General features: G+C 40.8%; 1 protein-coding gene across 3 annotated transcripts in view; it reads left to right on the forward strand.

The window, feature by feature from the left end:
- The first annotated feature begins 12,917 nt into the window (after window positions 1–12,917).
- sema6a (sema domain, transmembrane domain (TM), and cytoplasmic domain, (semaphorin) 6A) overlaps window positions 12,918–19,632 on the forward strand; it is a 107,143-nt gene continuing 100,428 nt past the window's right edge. For 2 of the 3 annotated variants that reach the window (XM_004547095.4, XM_004547096.3), the window contains exon 1: window positions 12,919–13,311. The gene's annotated coding sequence lies outside the window, so the exon portion shown is untranslated. Of the gene's footprint in view, window positions 13,312–19,632 lie in introns of all 3 variants that reach the window. The other variant, XM_012918067.3, reaches the window with a different exon arrangement.

Here is a 19,632-nt window from a genome sequence, read left to right on the forward strand (position 1 = left end):
AGCAATAAAAAGAACTATTGTGCATTTGTATAAAAAATTATTAGCTGTTAGTATATATTAAGTTTGTGATTCCTGCAATATATTAGCACCATTTAATTTCCTAAAGTGTACATTTTGTATTTTTTTTCACCTCGTGTTTGGATCTTGCGGTTAGTTTTGTATTTATGTACAGTAACACGCAGGTTATGTTTCTTTTAGTATTTTGTAGTTGCTCATAATATAGTATTTTATTTTTTTAATCTCTTTGTTATGTTTTCTGTTCTTTTTCCATGTCAGGTTGAATTGAGAATTTCAGACGTGGAAAGGATTAGTGAGAACATCTTGGTGTAAAACTAGACTGCAGAAGGTTCTCGTCTAATTAGGGTAGAATATGTTTTTTAAAAAGATACACAACTTGTATTTTATTTTTCCATATTGAACAAAGACACAAGAGGGCAGTATTGAAACGTAAATAAATTCTCTCTTGGCAAGACTCTAAACTGACAAGGCACTGCAGTTTAACCTCACAGTCTAAATTCATATGCGGCTGCTGCATAATCCTATTGTTCCAATGAAAAAGGCACTGCATTATGAATGAAGGTGAAAACACCTCAAACCACTGGCCTGATCGGTTTTTACAAACACGTAAAATTTAGTTTCAAATTAAAGCCAACATAAATCTTCATTATGAAGTTTGGATCGCGTTCCAGATACCGTGAACTGAGCCACAGAAGGTTGAATCAGTCCTTCCTAATGCATAATCCATGAGTTTTTATTTTTCCCTTGAAATCTGAGTTGCCTCTTTGAAGTGCTTTGTGGTGTTATTATACAGTGGTTTGACGAGTAATAATGTTGATGTCTTGTATGAACTGTAATTACTGGATCTGGAGGTAGGAGGGCAATGCCAAAATGGGGCTTGAAGTTTCAGTGTGGCCATGCTTTGATGTTTCATGGGTTGGGGGAAGTGGAGCAAAGCTGCTTTTTCACAGCAGAAAATTCCCACAAGGTGCTGAACTTTGTCTGACAGACAGGGACATAAGTAACTAACCCTAATGGAGCATAGCAGCGAATAAAACAACTGTTCTTTCACAGAGAATAGCCATTTAACATTTGGCTTCAGTAATCACAGAATGCTAAAGAGTCTCGTCGCAGTGTAATTAAGTGTATCCTTTAAACACTCTTTAAACGATAAGCTTTCATTTGGATGTGTATGTATAAAACTGCACTGAGAGGGATAATGGGCTTTGTTTGCACACAGTAAACCAAACCAGCTGCACTGCACTGCATGATAATATTGTTTTCACTGGTGCCATCTCTGGCAGGCTTTCTGTATTTGTAATCCACCAGCTCCTCGTCCTCAGTTCTATAATTTCAACACCGTCCTTCACTTCTGCGTAATACAGTGACCGGAGTGAAAGCGTCCTTGGCTGTGACTGTTGAGTCAACTGGAGGTGTGGTTATGTGTGTGCCCGTGTGTGTTTTTGGCTGTCAGCATGTGAGAGGGCCTGAGTACATCAGGGCATGTATCCATCTGTGCGTGCGCGTGTGTGTGAACACGTGTGCGTCATTGCATTAGAAGTCCGTGAGTGTTTTCTGTGTGTTTGTGTTGCTCTTGAGCACAGTCATCCCGCAGAGGTGACTGTGAAACGATGGGAACAGGCATAACCGATGGAGGAAGAGGGGTTAACGGGCAGGCAGCAGGATATCCCATCACATTCGGAGTGTTGCTGCTGCGCCCACTTCCCTTAACTCTTCCCAGCAGCTGGATCCAGGAAGAGGTCAAGAGGGGTCAGGCAAGCTCCTCCCTCTGTCATTATCCTTCCATCACCTGCCGTCCTCTCTGTGCTGACAACAAAACTTTCTCTTCTGTCTCTTTTCTCCTGACGTATGCTTCTGGTCTTTATGGCCCTCACCCTCTTATTCTCTCTGTGTGACACTGCCTTTATGATTTTCGCATCATTTCTCCCCTCCATCTGGTCTCCAGTTTTCCCCTTTCCTAGCCTTTTATTTGTGTCTTTTTCCTCTTTTGATAGCCCGGCATCACCCTTAATTTCCTGATGTCATTTTCTCTTGTGGATACGGAGAATTTATGGGGTCCCTCTTGCTGTGAGATTTTTTTTGTTTTTTTTTTTATATTCTTGCAGTTTATCTCTAGATCGTGACTGAGATACTATACACCCAGTACTGCTTTCACAGACAGACTGGAAATTGAACAAAATTCTTTCAGAGGAGAATCTCTAGTGAGGAAGAGAGGCGAGGACTAAGTGTGTGCTGAGAGCCTAACACAGCCAAATGTGTGTCAAAAATCAAGCTGAAATCTGGGGCAAGTGGTAATGCAATATAGATGTTATGTCATCATAAATATTTGAAGATACACAACAATGTACTGTAATAGAATAATGTATGGGCATCGACTGGAATGAGCAACAGAGGTGATAATTTGACGTCTTTATATTCTCTGTCATGCAAATTTAAAGTCAGATCTTTCAGGATTGTCGCAAAACACGCCAGTTGCCTAAAAATGGGCCAAACCTTTATTGATATAACTCAATCTTTAAACAGCACTTCAATTCTTTAGCAAGGAGTTCAATATTTTAGGAAAAGCTCTATCTGTGAGTGGACCAGTCAAAGCTAGAAGCTGCTGATTTGCATCTTACTCATTAGATTTGAAGTTCAGATGCATTCTTTATCTCGTAGATGTCTTCTGGTTTTTAGAGGGAAGTTGGTGCTCAGTGGTTCACAGAGTATTTAAGCAGTATTTTCCCAGATGTGTTTTGACTTTCTTTGAACTCAAATCTCTTTGGCATCATTCTTTGTCTGGCTGCTTCCTCCTGCTTACGGAAATATGGAGTGAACTTGCTTAATGAGCAGATTTGAACAAAGATCACAGAACAGACATCCAGAACACATCTCTCTCAAACAACATGCGCCTGATAACAAATCAGAACCACTGTTGAAACTTTGTAGATGAAAAACATTTACCACAGGAATTTTCTTTCCTGCCTGTCTCACATTCAGAGCATTTACAAAATGTTCAAAGCTGCAAAGCTATTTTTGACGATTTCTGCCACCTTCACTAAAATGGTTTGTTATTAAGGTGGACATCGCACCTGCAAGTGCTATTTGATAAACAGAGTTCACTCCAATCGAGCTCGAATCAGGAATCACCTCACATTTAAACCACTCGGCTCGCCGTGTTTTTCTGCAACATCAAATTATCTGTTAGTAGTAAAATGTTCAATCCAGCAGTTAGTGGCTGCGGCAGATTGTTGAGTTATAGCTGTTGAATATACCTGTAATGGCTCTGGTTGGGCCATTATCCTCCATGATATCTGGTTATTATCCCTGTCTGATTTATGCTGCTTCCGTCGACCCTCACCCACAGTGACCTACATTCCCTTTCATCTCACCCATCAATCATTTAGAAGTTCAAAGCTAAGGTCTGTCTGGGGAGGAACACATAGGGCTTGATCATAATGACATTAACTCTCGGATGAAACTGTGAAAAAAAAATTCCCAGTATTTCTGGATCTAAACTTGCTTTTGCTGTGAAGCTGGGGACAGGAAGGGATACAAACTGCAATACAAGCTATAATAAAAACACACTGTTTTGATAATCATCTTCAACACACAGAATTATCCAACTGTTATTAAGGGCAGCAGTAAATACAGTTCCCATGGTTTTTCATTGCAAAGTCCAATTTCGACTGGTTCTTTTACCACCTACTGTTACATGGATCACAACCACTCAGCCCCAACCAGAAACAAACATCAGCAATTCAATAGAAGCAACCCATTAGGACTTTCCAGAAAGCAGGATTGACTCTAACAGGAATCATACCAGAATATGTCGTTGAGTACAGGACATATTATTTACACAGAAACAAACAGACAGGCAGAGAGACATGGGCAGACAGGCAGAATGGCAATGAGATGGAAAAAGAAATTCCCAGGACTGAAAAATAGATGAACCTTATGGGTGTGTCAGTAGAGGCTAGATGACTTATTCAGTGGGGTCTGTGTGTACCTGTTATTAAATCAGCTACCATACACAAGGTGAAGTTTAAAGGTGGAGTTCGGGCACAAAATTGAGATGCTGGAGTTCAAATCTAGATTTGGAATTGGATCTGGATCAACAGTCTGGCATGAAGATGGGAATTATAATATACAGTGTCAGGGGAACATCTGCTTCCACTTTGTATGCCGTTGTAGTTCGTTGTAGTGACGCTGCGCTCTGCAGCATCATTTCCTCATAAAATCAATTTCACTCAACACCTGATATGCATTCGTGGGTGCAACAAGGTACACTGTACTGTACACAATTATCTTGCTTGCTCATGTAGACAGAACAAGGAGACAAAGGTCAGCTGCTTCTGGCAAAAAAAGTCATAGGATATAAACCTGGGAAAACTTTTTAAACCTTTCAAATAACCACAATTAACCTTTCTGTTGCATCAGGTCATGGAGATGAAGGGAACTCAGTCGATTATTCCATAACAATTGCTGGATGTCAAGTCCTGGTTTTGCACTCAACATGCTGCATGTGGAAGAAGGGAGCAGTTGTAAAGACATGAGGGACTTTTATGATGGTCAAATTGTTGGTGACTTAGACGAATGGGTTAGAGTATCTTCAAACAGCAATAGAGGAATAAATCATGAAGTGGCGACAAGGTGGTGGGGGAAGTGCATGACCAATGTGATCCGTGGCGGCTTCATGTCACATCTTACAGGCCTTAAGGGATCTGCTGGTTAGGTCTCGGGTCCTAGGCTTGAGAGGTTCGGAGTTGGCAGCACACAAAGGAACAACTGCTCATTAAACAGGAGTTGTCGTAATGTTTTGGCTTTGCTTTGTTTACATAATAAACTGACAGTCATTCAAAATCAGGTGCCTTTAATGATAAATTAGAGAAACGTCTGCTTTTAGTCAAATTTTCAAAGCAGTATCTCCTCATGTTGTGAAAAGAGAATTCTCAGCATAAAATGCAATGCCATAAAATCCCTTTTAAACTATACTGGAATGGAAAATATTTTACAAGTTACTGCATTCATAGTGGTTCGGAGAAACACAATTCATTTGCAAAAACTTTGCACTTTCTATTGGATCCCCCAACACAGCAACTAAGAGGGCAAGTCAAACAAAATACCCACTCTTTTCCCAAAATGCATCATCTACTTTGTCACCCTAATAGTCAGACAAATGATATTGCAGGAGATTAAGCCTCCAATACCTCATTTTGCATTTCAGGTACATTATCAAGGACTTCTTGAGGAAATTTAGCAAGAAAAGTAACCCCTACATCACCAAAAAGCTGGAATTGCAAGACATTTCTGAAGCTTTAAGCCTCATTGCTAAAGTTTGAGACACTGGTTAAAACCTAAATAAAGAAGAGCTGCAGCCTATCTTAGGTGACAGCCTCTCCTAGTGTGAGACACCCTGGAGGTTGCCTGTCCATCACAGGTCTAACACAGAACGACATATACACTCCAGAGAGAAACCCCCTTGCTGCCAATATGCAGGACAGAGTGTATTAAACACTATTCATTTAAATAAACAGTAAATCCACATTTAGATTTTACCGTGTTTGCACCTACAGAAACAGAAATGAACGTACTGTATCCCAGTTTCTACGCACTTGTAGAATACTCTATAGTAAAAGTAGCATTTGCTCTTTCCCCTCCCTAATGTTTCTATTTTGTTTACTACTTCTACCTTTGTCTTATCATTCTTGCAGTTACCAGATGTTACAGAATTACCCATCTGTTCTAAAATGAAAAAAATGTCAATAAACAGATTGGGGAACAAAATGAAAAACATAAAAATGTGGGGGGAAGCTAAAATGAAGCGTATTGCTCTAAGTGTAAGTACCTTCATAGACAATTTAAGGAAAGGGAATATTCATATTTGAGCACAGAGATTCATTCAGAGATTAACTATTTGAATAGAAGACTCCTGTAGTCTACCCACTAAGTATAAGACAATTTGTTATTGATTTGATAAAGTTCCTTAGGTGACATGATGACACCTACAAAGCTTAGGGGAGAGGGCTCAAACACTGGATCTCAATTTCAGAAAAACATATGTGGACCTCAGAATATTTTATCCCAGAAATAGAAAATTTATTCCAGCAATATTGAGGTTTGGTTATGAGGAACCATCTGGTTTGCTTGAACTCTCTTTCCATTTGCTGCTGACGTCAACAACCTCTCCCCTCTCCCTTTCAGACCTCATCAGCAGCATGACGTCCATTTGTGAGGGATAAGGGAGTAGGGAGCACACAGGCGCACATGGACAAGCACTCAGCCACCCCACCCATACACGCACACACACCAACACGAGTCTTTGTATCCAGGGCTTGAAAGGACGTTAGATTGACTTGCATATTAATTTCCTGGATACTTAGACAAACATAAGAGCTGCTTGCCCAACCCTAAACTTAAAGAATGTCTCCACCTTAAATTTTGAAAACTTTAATAATTGATATCACAGAGAATAGGCAGTACCAAAGGGAACTCGCCATCACATCACTATGTAAACAGCTGTATGTCCCCACAATAGGAGTAATACCTGGAGCACGTAGATACACATTTATTCATGCACACATGCACTCTGAATCCCATCTGAGATCCTAAAGACTGCTCTCTAACCATCACTCCTAGTTACAGACCTATCATGCAGAAATGCTAACTTATTCATGGCTTTCATGCCAACCTGGATGCAGAGAGGAAACTGAAGCTGGCTAGGGCAAGGCACAGGCTGCTGTGTGTCTGCATATATGCATGTGTGTTTGTGCACGGATAATCATTCTCACAGCAATCTTTTCCCCCGGATGCTTTACTTGGCCGTGTTTTACATCAATTTACGGTTATAGGTTAATTAATCAGAGATGAGTGCACTCAAAAACAGAGATGCACTCATTTGGGACATAAATCCTGATGTACTTGCCTCTGACTTATGGCTTTTAATATTTTTTGAAACTGTTGACTTCATATCCTTACTAGAATAGAAATACTGTGCTCTATAGTGTCACATATTCATATTACTGTATCACCTCTTAGCGGGAGCATTTGTGGCCAGTTTGCAGTATCATAAAATTACAGGACACACACAAGCCCCAGATAAAAAAATGATGAAACATTGTGAAAAATGTTAAACTGCTGCTGTGTTAAACATTCAGAGTTACCGTTGTTCATATCCGTTATAAAGCAGAATAAAGTTCGTGCTTATGTTGCTGCTGCAGCAGCAGCTAGTCATTCCTGAATACAAAGCATTTTCTTTTATTTAGCTAACAGCCATTCTACTTGATTGAGTAGCACTGTTAGGGTAAAAATAATAACTAGAATTTTCCAGGAGACCAATTAAACTTGTGTGAAAGTGTCACTTACCAGTAACACTCGGTGATAAAAATGTGGTGACAATGGGAGATCTGTATATCCTGTAATACTTAATATTGTCTCCCAATTATCATAATATCACCCCCGAACTTCATTGTCTCACTGTCTCTCTGTCTCTCTGTCTCTGTGTTTAATCTAGGTTAATGTGCATTTGTGCACATATACATCCACCTGTGAGTGACGTCTCCCTGTGAGAACTTTCAGGCATCTGATGATCGTTATTCCGCTGCTTACAGGCAACGGTTCCACATCGTTTTCATTTATATAATATATTCCTGTATTTCTGCATAAATTGACATCATCCAGGATCTGTAGAGCCTTCACTTCGGGTATTTGACAGTTACTTCACAAGGAGGAAATATAATAACAGATGTGTGATACACATAAACACAAAGACACACATGTGCACTCTGTAAGGAAAAGCAGAATATGTCCTTCTTAATTCCTGTGTTTTTGTTTGCTTGTAGGCATTGTCTTTAGTCACCAGTATGAACTATGTAAAAACAATCTGCAGCTAACTTGCTTTATTGGGTATCAGGTATTATAATAGCTTCCGTTTAGTGCAGAGAATAATTTGGTGTTGGTTAATTTAACACTGATGCTACACTGATTTTTTTTTCAGATCATATTTTAACACAAGTATTATCCTTTTTGTGAAAACCAGTGAGAATATGCGTGCACTTTGCGACATATTAAATCCCAGTAAGTTGAATAAGCTATCCTGATGATAAATTGGCCTAGTGTCACCATGTAGCTTATTTTAGTAGAAATGCACACAAGTTTTGCAGAATAAGGAGTTCGTTTTCTGTAGAAAGGGCAGTAACTTGCAATGTGAATACATTTTAAATTAAAGTTCAATTAAAGCTTATGTTTGCATATAAAATTATACGCATTAACAGAATATTATGGCCCTGAAAGTTGTGCAGACGGTTTAGTGAACTCTGACAGTGTTTCCAAAAACCAACAGCATCATTTTCAGGCATGCAGGTGTTTGCCAGTGTGAGATTAGAACCTTGTAAGCCTCACTTTCCTGTTTGTTTACAGCATCCACATTGGGATATCAATTATAAGATGACAGGAACAGCTGAACACAGGATGCACCAAACGTTGCATATATGAAAGATTAGTGATCAGCAGTATGTTCGCCTCAAGTTTTAGATGAAAATACATATCTGCAGTTTTTTCTGTTTATACTCGGAAAATAAACAGGCTGCAGCACCCATTAGAGTACAAGGACGGCAGGTAGCATGCCGATTCAGTGATTGGCTGACAACAGCACAATAGCAGTTACCTCTGTAAATGGGCTCTGTTTCTTTCTCAGCTGTCTGTATGATCCACAGGTGAGCTGCAGCCATTAGGACTCAGGCAACAGCAGCAATGGCAGTTTTAACAAACGATGCTCCTCCAGCAGTCCAGCTGTAAAACACACAGCTCAACAGGCCTCAAATAGACACCCAATCACCTATACCGTTTTGTGATATAAAGCACAACAAAACTCCAGTGTCTCCTGCAGGCTTAGTTACAAAACCTACACGAGTCTTTCAGATAAACACTGGAATGACTTGTGTGTAAACTGGTGAGTCCAAGTACAGACATGACGTGCTTAAATATCTTCACATGAATGTAAAATTACATATTACTCAAATACAGTATTTAAATATAACTTAGATTCTGTTTCTGCTTTTATGTATGTTTTTTTATAAACGTTTTTTAAGTTTCTATGTAGAAAATATGGTGCATTTTGTATCTGTTCAAACTTGACTAGCTACAACATTTAACACAGTCGTTCTGTATTGGGTATAGGGAGTCTGTCTTGCTTTCACTTTCCTGGGAGTATCCATTTAAGTGCTACTTTAGGAATTTTGGCATTCATAGCCTAGCCATGTAAAAGATCGCTGTTTCATTTCATCAGCAATGCTAAAGCATTTAGTGTTTTTCAGCATGTTTTTGCTGGTGTTCTTGTTTCACCAATAGATTTTAAGGATTTTTATTTTATAGCTAGCTGTTTTGGAATGATTCTGGTCTCTGGACGTCAGTTTGTGTTATTCAGCGGCATTCTGAACCATATAGCAGAAGTGATTTTAACATCACTGTTTAACATTCTTATCTTCGTGTTGATGCTGTAATTACTTGATTCCCAGATGGGCTGAATTCTGGGATAAGCTGTGCAACTTTTGACAATCTTGATTGTATGTCTTTATTTCTTGCTGGCACTGTACATTTAAAGGTAGACTCACTCTTGGATGCACAACACATTATTTAATTTATTAGGATGTTGTTTCCATTTTAATTCAAGCAGGTTATGAGATCCATTCCACATGAACTGTATGTTGCAGTCATAGTACATATCAGTGTGACAGCGGTTGCTTATGTAAATGTAAATAAATACACACTCGCCTGTTATGAAAATTTATTTGTGATGATGCGTTCGCCCTGTGACAGATTGGGCGTACCCTGCCTCTCAACCTATGGTAGCTGGGAAAGGCTCCAGCTACCATAGCTACCCCCCCCCCCCCCCCCCCCACCACCACCACCACCCTACCAGACCCTGACAAGGATAAGCAGAAGAGAAGGGATGTATGGATGCATGGATTACATTTATACAGAATTTGGGAGGTAATTACCTAAGATCAAGTGTACAGTTTTGATATGGTATGAATTATTTAAATGTTTCCATTTGATCCTGCTTATCTTTCACTTTGTGCCACTTTGTATAGATAAAACATACTTATGTCTCTTCTGCATTAATCTGACAGCTGTAGTCACTTTTCATGTGATATGCTGTTATAGATGATACCAATGCTTCCAGCATTTTGGTCTTGTGATCACTTGAAAAACTCTCTTTAGTCTGAGTCTTTTGTGCCATTTCAGTTATTAGTTATTTGCAGCTACAGCAAACATTTTCGTTTTAGCTTGTTTGATTTAAAAAAAAAAAAATAGAAAAACATTATTTTAAATGTATGTCAAAAAGCAGTTCAAAGCAATGAATAGAAATGACGTTAGAAATATTTTCCTGTTTCTTACATCCTTATTTACCATGTCATAAAATGTAATATTTGACTTGTGCCACTTTAGGAAAGCAAAGGGTTAAACTACAGATTAATCAATAAAGTAGTAAAACCTAGAACCACCTTGGTTAAGCAGAACAGTAACGCAGTCTACTTTTTATAGTTTTACATTATTTTTTACTTTGAAAGAAGTAATCTTGCTTACTTGTAATTAAGTATTTTTGCAGTGGTAAGACTTTTTGCTAACAGAAGAAAAGGCAGCAAAGGAGGCTGAAGTGCCAAAGGAACAGGAAATTGCTGCACGTTGCTACTAAACTTTTAAAGCCACACAGTGGCAGAAGGTGCCTGTGATCCTTAAAGGCTAGCACAAGGATGTGAATTAGTTGTAAGACATTACTGGAAGCCAATAAAATGAGCAGAGGATATCTGTGACACTCCAGGAAGTTAATGTCATGGATTCTGTTCTACAGGCTGGAGAGAAGACTGGCGAATATAAGAGCTGTACTCTTTTAGTCAGGAGATGTAAAAAGGCCTGAGTGTGAGCCGAGCTGAGTCCCTGAAGAATCGCTGTTGTGTGCCTGCTGTCTGTCCCAGCCTGGGCTCTGATGGTTGCTCTATTTCAACCACAGTTCTTCCACACAGAGTCCTAATGCGCCTGGGACAACTTCACCAAGATAAGTAAGATAAGCTCTGACATGAGCATATTTCCAGAGTTCAAACTAACTGGCGTATATCTTGACATTATTGAGCTCGAATTATATCCCGCCCGCCTCCCACACTTTGCAACACTTCCACTTCAAAGTGTATGTGAGAGTGTGAGAGAGACCGACTGAGACAGAGGGAGAGAGATTAAAGATTGTAAAGACGGAGTATGTGAAATACTCAGGAGTTGTATGTAGTTTGATTTGGTTTGAAACTTGGAGCATTTGCCTGACTATTGATGTTAGGAGATTTAGATGCTTTTCTCATCTGGGTTTGTGTGTATCTATAATGATTCACCTGCGTTTGTCAACAGCATGCAGTACATTGATATCAAACGCAGAATTTTAATGATTCCACACAAAGTTGTTGCTTATAATTATACTATAAGATAAGATTCATTCCAGCCAAAAAATTGCCAAAGAGGTGCTTTTGTTTGCATCCACCTCACGTTTTAATTCCAGCCGGTTCAATATAAGATTTTTCTGACAACTACACGGATATCTGCAGTGAAAAAAAGATAAAAGCAGCAAAGCGATTATGTTTCCTCCATCACATTGCACAGCCCTCTATAATGCCTCAACTGCATGATGTTAAATGGGTTTTGCTTTTAAAGCAAATTAAATGATAACAGATGAGGCAAGGGTTGGCAGACAGGAGTGCATTAGTTTACACTGAGGAACCACTGTATAGAGTTTGGCATTGGGCCGGTGGAGACACACTGTACTGAACTGTTACAGTAACATTATAGCAATAGTGCCTGACAGGCTTATACTCAGGAGCACAATTACACACACACACACACACACACACACACACACACACACACACACACACACACACACACACACACACACACACACAGCTGCGTTCACAGGTGGCTTGTTATAATGTAATGATAAGCCCAAGACCTGACACAAGTTAGCTTTGCCTCTCATGAGTTTTTTTGACATGATCTAGATGTCGACATACATGCTGACATACATGCTCACAGGTACACAAAACACAGTATATGACAGCACACACACACACACACACACACACACACAGACACACACACACGCAAGCAGTTATGTTTGTGCTTTGTGGCAGGCTTTCAGTTTTAAATGTAACAAATTGATGTTGATTTTGGCTTAGTTCAATGCTGGGTGTACACACTAGTGTGTCTGTGTGTGTTTGTGTGTAAGAGAGTCGGGGAAAGGCTAAGTGGAGCACGCATCGCTAACATCAGATAGTTCATGTAGCATAAATTTAAGCAACAACTTTTTGAACTTCGCTGTTGTTTTCAGATTTTTACCTGATGGCCTCTCTGATGAGATGAGGGTCAAGGAAAGTAAGGGCTCATTTGTAAAATCCCAGTTACAGCAGTGTGCGTGCGCGCGTGCCAGGCCCGGGACCACCTAAGAGGGAAGGCGGTAGGCGCCCTGAGATCAGCGCAGAGACAACTGGCAGCAGACTTTGAATCTGATCATATTCCGATTCGCATTGACAAAAGCGGCGGCGGCGGGGGGGGGGGGGGGGGGGGGGGTCGAAGGAGGACCTGCATCTTTATTGTGTCATCAAAATTACCAGTGACAGTTTGCGTCCTCGGCCCGGAGCAGAGCAGAATACAGAATACCAGTTAATCTTATTGACATTCCCAATAACCTCTTTGTGTTTTTTTCCTGTGTCGACACTATTAATAGCCCCCAAGATTTCTCTTTCTCCAACGCGCATTCCACTGCGTAAAAATAGAAATACAGTTGTCCATAACTGGCACCCATTGACACAATAGCTCCCGTTCCATAGACGTAGCTCCTCCCTATGCATGTGTGAGAGAGAGTGTGTGTGTAGCGGGTGGGTGACAGCTGGGCTTGCTGCGCTCCGCTTCAGTCTGGTAAGAAGCTTCATCTCCAAATAGGATGACCGTCGGCTTTTGTGGAAGGGACTGCGTTCAGCTCCGTAGCTAGTTCTGGGACACCCGGTTGTTTGTGTTCGTACAGTTTACCTGAGGGAAGTTTACGAGGCAAAGCGTCCTTTTTTGTCACTAGTGTGGATTTCCGATGGATATTCCGATTTGAGTGGTGTGATTTGAGCGCGGCATGTAACAAAAAGAAGCGCATGAGAAAAGTAGCGCTCGTATTGTTATCCTAAAGCGAGCACCATCTGAACTGCTTTGAGGGACACATCTCATGGATTACTAAAAGGCAGAGCTGTGTAACCACTCCGAGGGATATCCATTCATGAGCTGAAGGTGAGATTTCTTTGTTTACGTCTAACTTCATGCGCTCATAGCCCGTACCAGCCTTTCTCAAACCCCGGAGGCTTGTTTTCTGTGCAGCCAGGCTACCGGGCGACAAGTGCACCAGCTTCGCGCGGTAACCGTATCAACTTAGTATGTTTTCGGGTATTTACAAAAGCATTTTTATTAAATGTGTGAATCAGAATGTGTACATTTTACATTCATATGAGAACTGTGATCCTTTTCCGCAAGAAAAATACCATCTGGTGATTTAAACAGATCATAATTTCGTGCGTAATCCCTCCTATGCTGTTTGTTCATATAGTAGAAAGAAGTGTAAGTCTCGGAGGACCTATTTTGGATCAAACTAGTGCGTCTAAACACGAGAAAAAACAATACCAGTGTATAATTTCAAAATATGAAAATAAGGAGGGGAAACGTGTTTGTAGGAACTTGCTGGAGTGGACCGACTGTAGTCCTCCCGCCCCATGACTTCACAGTGCTTACTTTCAAACTACAGCCATTAAACACACTTATTAAGATATTAATGTTAATGTTATGAAAACGCATAATACTCGAGTCCTCGCTTCATTATTACAGTGCATGACGGGATTTTCATTTGCAATTTATTTCCACATTACGTGGAGTAAATGTATCTGTATTTAAAGCAGATATTCATAGGGTGGACTAATTTTGTTAACAATCTTTCTACTTCACAGTATTTCTACAAAACTCTTGATTGAATCACAGGGATGTGATGTGAATTAATCATTTTACATTCATGTTTTTATTGCGAAGTGAGCTACTCTGCGGGCTGAGACTTTCTTCCTCTCTCTCGCTTTCTGCGTGTGTTTCATACACACAGAGGGACAGGCACACTGGTTAGGGTGTGTTCAGCCACCAGGTGATGGAGTAGTCACTGTTACTCTTTTCCAAAAGATCAGTCAAATGTTTCTAATATTGACCAGGGGCGCAGGTTGAGAAGTGGATTAGCCAGTAGAAGAAGTGCTTCTGCACATTATTTCTATTTATTTATCAAGCCTGGAGGAGAGATAGAGGCCTCACAAACCACATCCAACACAAGTGCCAACACCCAGTTACTCTGTGATTGCCCCTCTCTTCCCTTCCCTTCTCCTCTCCTCTCCTCGATTTCCCCAGAGGCACTGGGAATAGCTGGAAAAGGAATTTTCAAACTCTGAATGTAGGTTATAGATTAGAAAGTGTGCAAGTGAGCTGATAGAAATGGGTGAATCCAAGCACTTTTGAATGCAGACCGCAAAATATGCATCATGTCAACTGTTTTCCAGATGCACCACATGGTGTATCAGCCTTTTTTTTCTAAGTGGAAAAAGAAAAAAAAACTTTACACCAGCTCTGAGAGGAAAGGGTGTTGTAGTTCATGTTTTCCCTGAAATGCCTGGAAATATTTGGGGCTCCTCTGTGTTTTTTCACGTGTGACCTTATGTTTTTTTGCTGTCAGCATACACACTGTGCTGGGTATTACACACAGATCTTAAATGGGGAAAGAGCAAAAATGTTTTAACATGTTACCTCTTCTCCTCCTACAACATTAGCCTGGAGGCATTGAAAAATCCTGGAGGTATTTTTTTTTCTTAAGATGTTGCACAGCCTGCAAGTCCCACCATATTGCCTCACGCAGCATACAGCACCACCAATAAGAGTGCTAATCCTACTATTAGCACTTTATATTTTGACATGTTGGTTGTGCTGACACATGAATTACAGCATGATTACCTTAGTGACAACAGTCTGCCTGTTGTCCTCCTGAAAAAAAACCCCCAGAATAAAGCAGGGCGACCAGAGTTGCTGCTTGTATTTGGAGCAATGCTCTGTGGAGCGTTTGATCCGCCGATCCCCTAACAATAGCAACGGGGATGGCATTGTGTGTGACTGATGTGCATTTGTCACACTGTATGTGTGCGCGCGTGAGTGTGTGAGACAGAGAGAGGAAGAGAGAAGCAGAAATAGAAAGAGCGAGACAGAGTTTGTATTTACCTTTGCCAGTTAAGGACAGATGCAGATGTTGCTTTAATACAGTGGGTCTGAATAATTGATAAAGAGCTTTGCTCCTGTTCAAATGAATTGGCCCTCTATTATAAACAGCCACAACAGTCAGCCACTGTTAACTGCTGGTCCTCATTCAGTCAGTGTCAATAGTCTGCATTCAATAGTGTGTGTATTTATGCATATTTAATAAAAGCCATGTTTTATTGATGCACATCCTTGGTGTGTGGGCTTTTTTTTTTTTTTTTTTTTTTTTTAGAAACAATTAGACTACAAGAAAGCATCAAACGCATCTTAGTCATCTGAATGTGATTTATTGATGCTTACCCCATTTTCAGCTTCCACGTCTTTCTAAATTGCCGCCGCCTCAGTTGCACTACCGTAACACTAAATAACAAACCTCTAGTAACAGAACAAAGCCGGAGAAAGAGCGTAATCCCGGCTTTGTGGATGTGCTTTTAACACATTTTGTTTTAGAAACGCGGGTCAGCTCAATCAAAGAAGCTTGGGTTTGAACTTTTGCATCACAGATGTTATGGCACAGTGTCTGTTTTTGGCTGGCTCTCTTTTCAGATTCAGTGGGAGTCTGCTGTGATTCAGAAGGTAAAAGAAAAACAAGCAGGAAGATATCCTAACCTGCTACAACAAATTATACAACTGCTCTATATAAACATTATTTTGTACTTAACCTTCTGCTGCTCCGTCTCACTTTTTTTGTTGGCAATGAGTTCTGTGATTATTTGATAACTACATCATTTTATCTGAAAAAAAAAATGTTGACAGAGATATAAAATATATTAGACCTATGCTGAGATTTGCATCCACCCTTTTGTTTAACTTATATTTGTGATTCCTTAATAAAAAAAAGTTTATTTACTCATTATACACCATACAGCCTTCTTTTACTGGAACATGTTGCTCATTGTTTATATGAGATGATAAATGGTATTCACTGTACTACAGGCACTTGATATATATCAGTGCTGTAGAGTCCTGTATGCTCCATTCACAGCATGGCTCATTGAGAATGTAATCACTAATCACTAGCTTCTGCGCGTTGTTCTTGTTCTCGCTGTCTTTCACACATTCACACACACACACACACACACACACACACACACACACACACACACACACACACACACACACGCATGCATGGATTCAATGTGTTGTTCTAACTGGCTGCTTTCTCCCACTTAGCCTTAACCCTTGTGGCTCCATAAAAAATGACTCTACAGTGCGTCCACAGAATTAACCATCCATGTGTTAAACACTCTTCATACTCATTACATTAGCATAATTGATTGAGCGTGTTGTAAACTGCATGCCAAAAAAGCCAGAGGCATGAAGGACCAGGCAAGCAGTGCCTGTTGGTGTTTTGGCTGTTGGTCCTTGGCAATGCTTTGTTGTCGGAAATTAAGTGAATTAGAAAGTGATAGCCAGCTCATCTAGGACAAGACTGAGAGAAGCCAAACTTTGCCGTGCGTGCTAGATGAAAACCCATCCACTGAAACATTTCAAATCAGCTTAAATTGTGCACTTTCTCTTCATATTATTATTTTAAGCACTTAGTGTATGCTACATTAACATGTGGTAATACCTTTGTCACAGCTGGGTTTGGTTGCCTGTCATTACTCAGATGGAATGGAAAGGAAATACATTTGCAGGGATAATCCAAAAACAGCAGGGCTTTGTGTGATTGCCTGGGAGATGGATGAATGAGTGGCCTTGAAAACAACCAAGTCTTGCGCTACAGACCAGATGATGTAAATCACGGCACACAGTGTTAAAATATGATGTCCTAGTTCCCGTCCTGCTGTTGTGCTTCTGCAGGTAAGAGAAGCCAGCTGTGAGTCATGGACACATCCACAGTCTTTTAAGACTCATTAGGGCTGCATCCGCTACTGTGGTTGTGGTTATTTCTGTGGTTAGTTTGCTTGTTGGGAGCCAATAAGAAAGGTTGTGTGTCATGTGGATGTTAAGCATCAGAAAAAACCCTGCTTACTGCCTCTTAATTTGCTTATGTGTCTGTGTCTCTGTGTAGTGCCTAAGTCAGACCCTTTTCCGTGCGTATAGTACCACAAAGCACAGAGGGTGGCTAATGGCGAGGGGGGGTTTGAGTGTGCTCTCATTGTGTGTACTCTCTGCGTCTGTGTGTGCGTGTTTGCGTGGCGTTGTTCGAGTGCATCTGTCCCTCCTCCCCAGGCCCCAGCGATTGGCACTGCATCTCTCATCTATTAATCATAGAGAGCGCTTGCTCTCTCATTCCGTTGCCATAGTTTCAGGACCTGAGACAGTGTTGGGGTGCGTTACTGCCTAGAGAGAGGAAAAGTGAGAGAAAGAAGGGGAGGAGAGAGGAGGAAAGGAAAGGAAGGAGGTGTGACTAAGGAGGAAAAGAGGAAATTATATAAAGAGTGTAGTGTGGGGAAGACTGAACAATTGAAAGAGAGCAGAGGAGGGAAGAGGGGAAGTGACTGAAAGAGCAATGCCAGGATAACGCACCGAGCAGGTCCTCACGCTGTGGGTGAGAGTGCTTCAAGAACCAAAATGGATTCCATTTTTATCTCAGCAGTAAATCCTCTATCTCCTCTCTCTTTCACACACATACGTACATAAACTCTTTCCATCTCTCTGCTTTCTCCTTCCTAAAGAGAGCAGAAGAATATTTTCACAGTAGGCGTCATCTTGTGAATAGCAGGCTCATGGGGCTGGTGCATCTCCAGTGTGTTACAGTACATTGAACTGCTGCTATTTCACCTTGCTTTACAATGGAAAAATCCTTCCACTAAGCTGAAATGGAAGATGGGCAAGGATCGCCTGTTTCATGCTCAGTTGGTTGTTTTGATGGCAAATCATGCTGAATTCATGTGTTATTCCATGATGGATTAGTCCATAAATCGACCACTATGGAAATTTCCAAGGCAGGGAATACCTCATGCTATCAGCTCTTGTTTCTCAGTCTCTTAGCATTTTATCATCTGCCTATCTCGTTGCTTTTTTTTCTTTTTTTTCAGCCCTGTTCTCCTTCTCTCCAGATTTATATTTGCTTCCTTTCACGCAGAAGGAAAACATGAACATGTGCCGGTACTTTCACAGAAGGACTTCTTGTTTTGGCTGTAGGCTTTGTACCTCCCATATGACCTCATAATCTCATCTGGGTCTTTTAATGGCTAACCATGCACTAATGTGGTGGTTGTATTATCGCCTTGTCTCATCACATCATTCCCTGCTTGTGAGTATTTCCAGTGGGGGCTTCTGGGAGTGCAGTCCACTGGCAGCACTGTAATCATGGGATTCTCACTGCACAACCACCTTTCACTCAAATGCGTGTGCACAATTACACACAAATTCACTCATACGCACACAAGGCGCATTTTTAGTGCACACAAATTCATGCGTCAGGGCAGTTTCTTTCATGTCAGTAAGATTGAAGAGGGATAAAGAAAGCTTGTCATTGTTACAGTTGTGCACGTAATGGGTGCTAGTGGGCAGAAACTCAAGAATACCTGATTGTACAGCACACTCTGTAATTCTCCCTTCACTGTGTATGGACTTTCTGCTGGGGAATTACTATTAGGGGACATAGGGACAAAGGAAGAAGTGAGAGTGTGTGTTTGCTCTTTGTACTGATGGCAGTGAGGTGCTTTTGTGCTTTTGAAGTAATGGGATTGCAGGTGACATCATAGTGCTCGCATTCTCAGGTGCAGCAGGTGAATTAATCCAGGTGGGGGAGGGGTTAAAGGTTGAGTGTGTGTGTGTGCAGATTTTATAGCTCTGTGAGTAGCTGTGCAAACAGACATGCACGGTTGTGCACGTGTTGATATACATGTATGTGTATCACTTGTCAAAGTAGAGGAAAGCCAGTGTGTAAGGTGATCGGTATGCTCAAGGCAGAGCAGCAGTCACTCTTCCAGAGGCTATAAGCCTCGCTGAATGTGGGAGGAGCAGTTGTCTCTGAAAGCCGAACTGCTGGTTTAGATACGCGAGCCAAACAGGACTTGACGGGTTTCGTTTATGATCCACGTTTCTGGATTTTTTTTTTTCCCTCCACAGCAATATTTCTGTTTAAATTATCTGCCGTTCGATAATCTAATGTTGCTTGCTGTGATACAAGCAAGCATTAGCTTGCTCTGAGCTGGGCAAGCTTATACTTAAGCAACCTTTAATTGATATCCGAGTCAGCATGTGATTTGTAACAACCATCCCAAACTCATCTGATTCACTGATGATGATCATAGAGTTCTTGTAATTGGTCCCGGGTTCATATTAATTATTTACAGTGGTCTCTAGAGTTCTAGGCACATAAAC

The sequence above is a fragment of the Maylandia zebra genome, linkage group LG12, assembly GCF_041146795.1.
Source record: "Maylandia zebra isolate NMK-2024a linkage group LG12, Mzebra_GT3a, whole genome shotgun sequence".
Taxonomy (NCBI): Eukaryota; Metazoa; Chordata; class Actinopteri; order Cichliformes; family Cichlidae; genus Maylandia; species Maylandia zebra.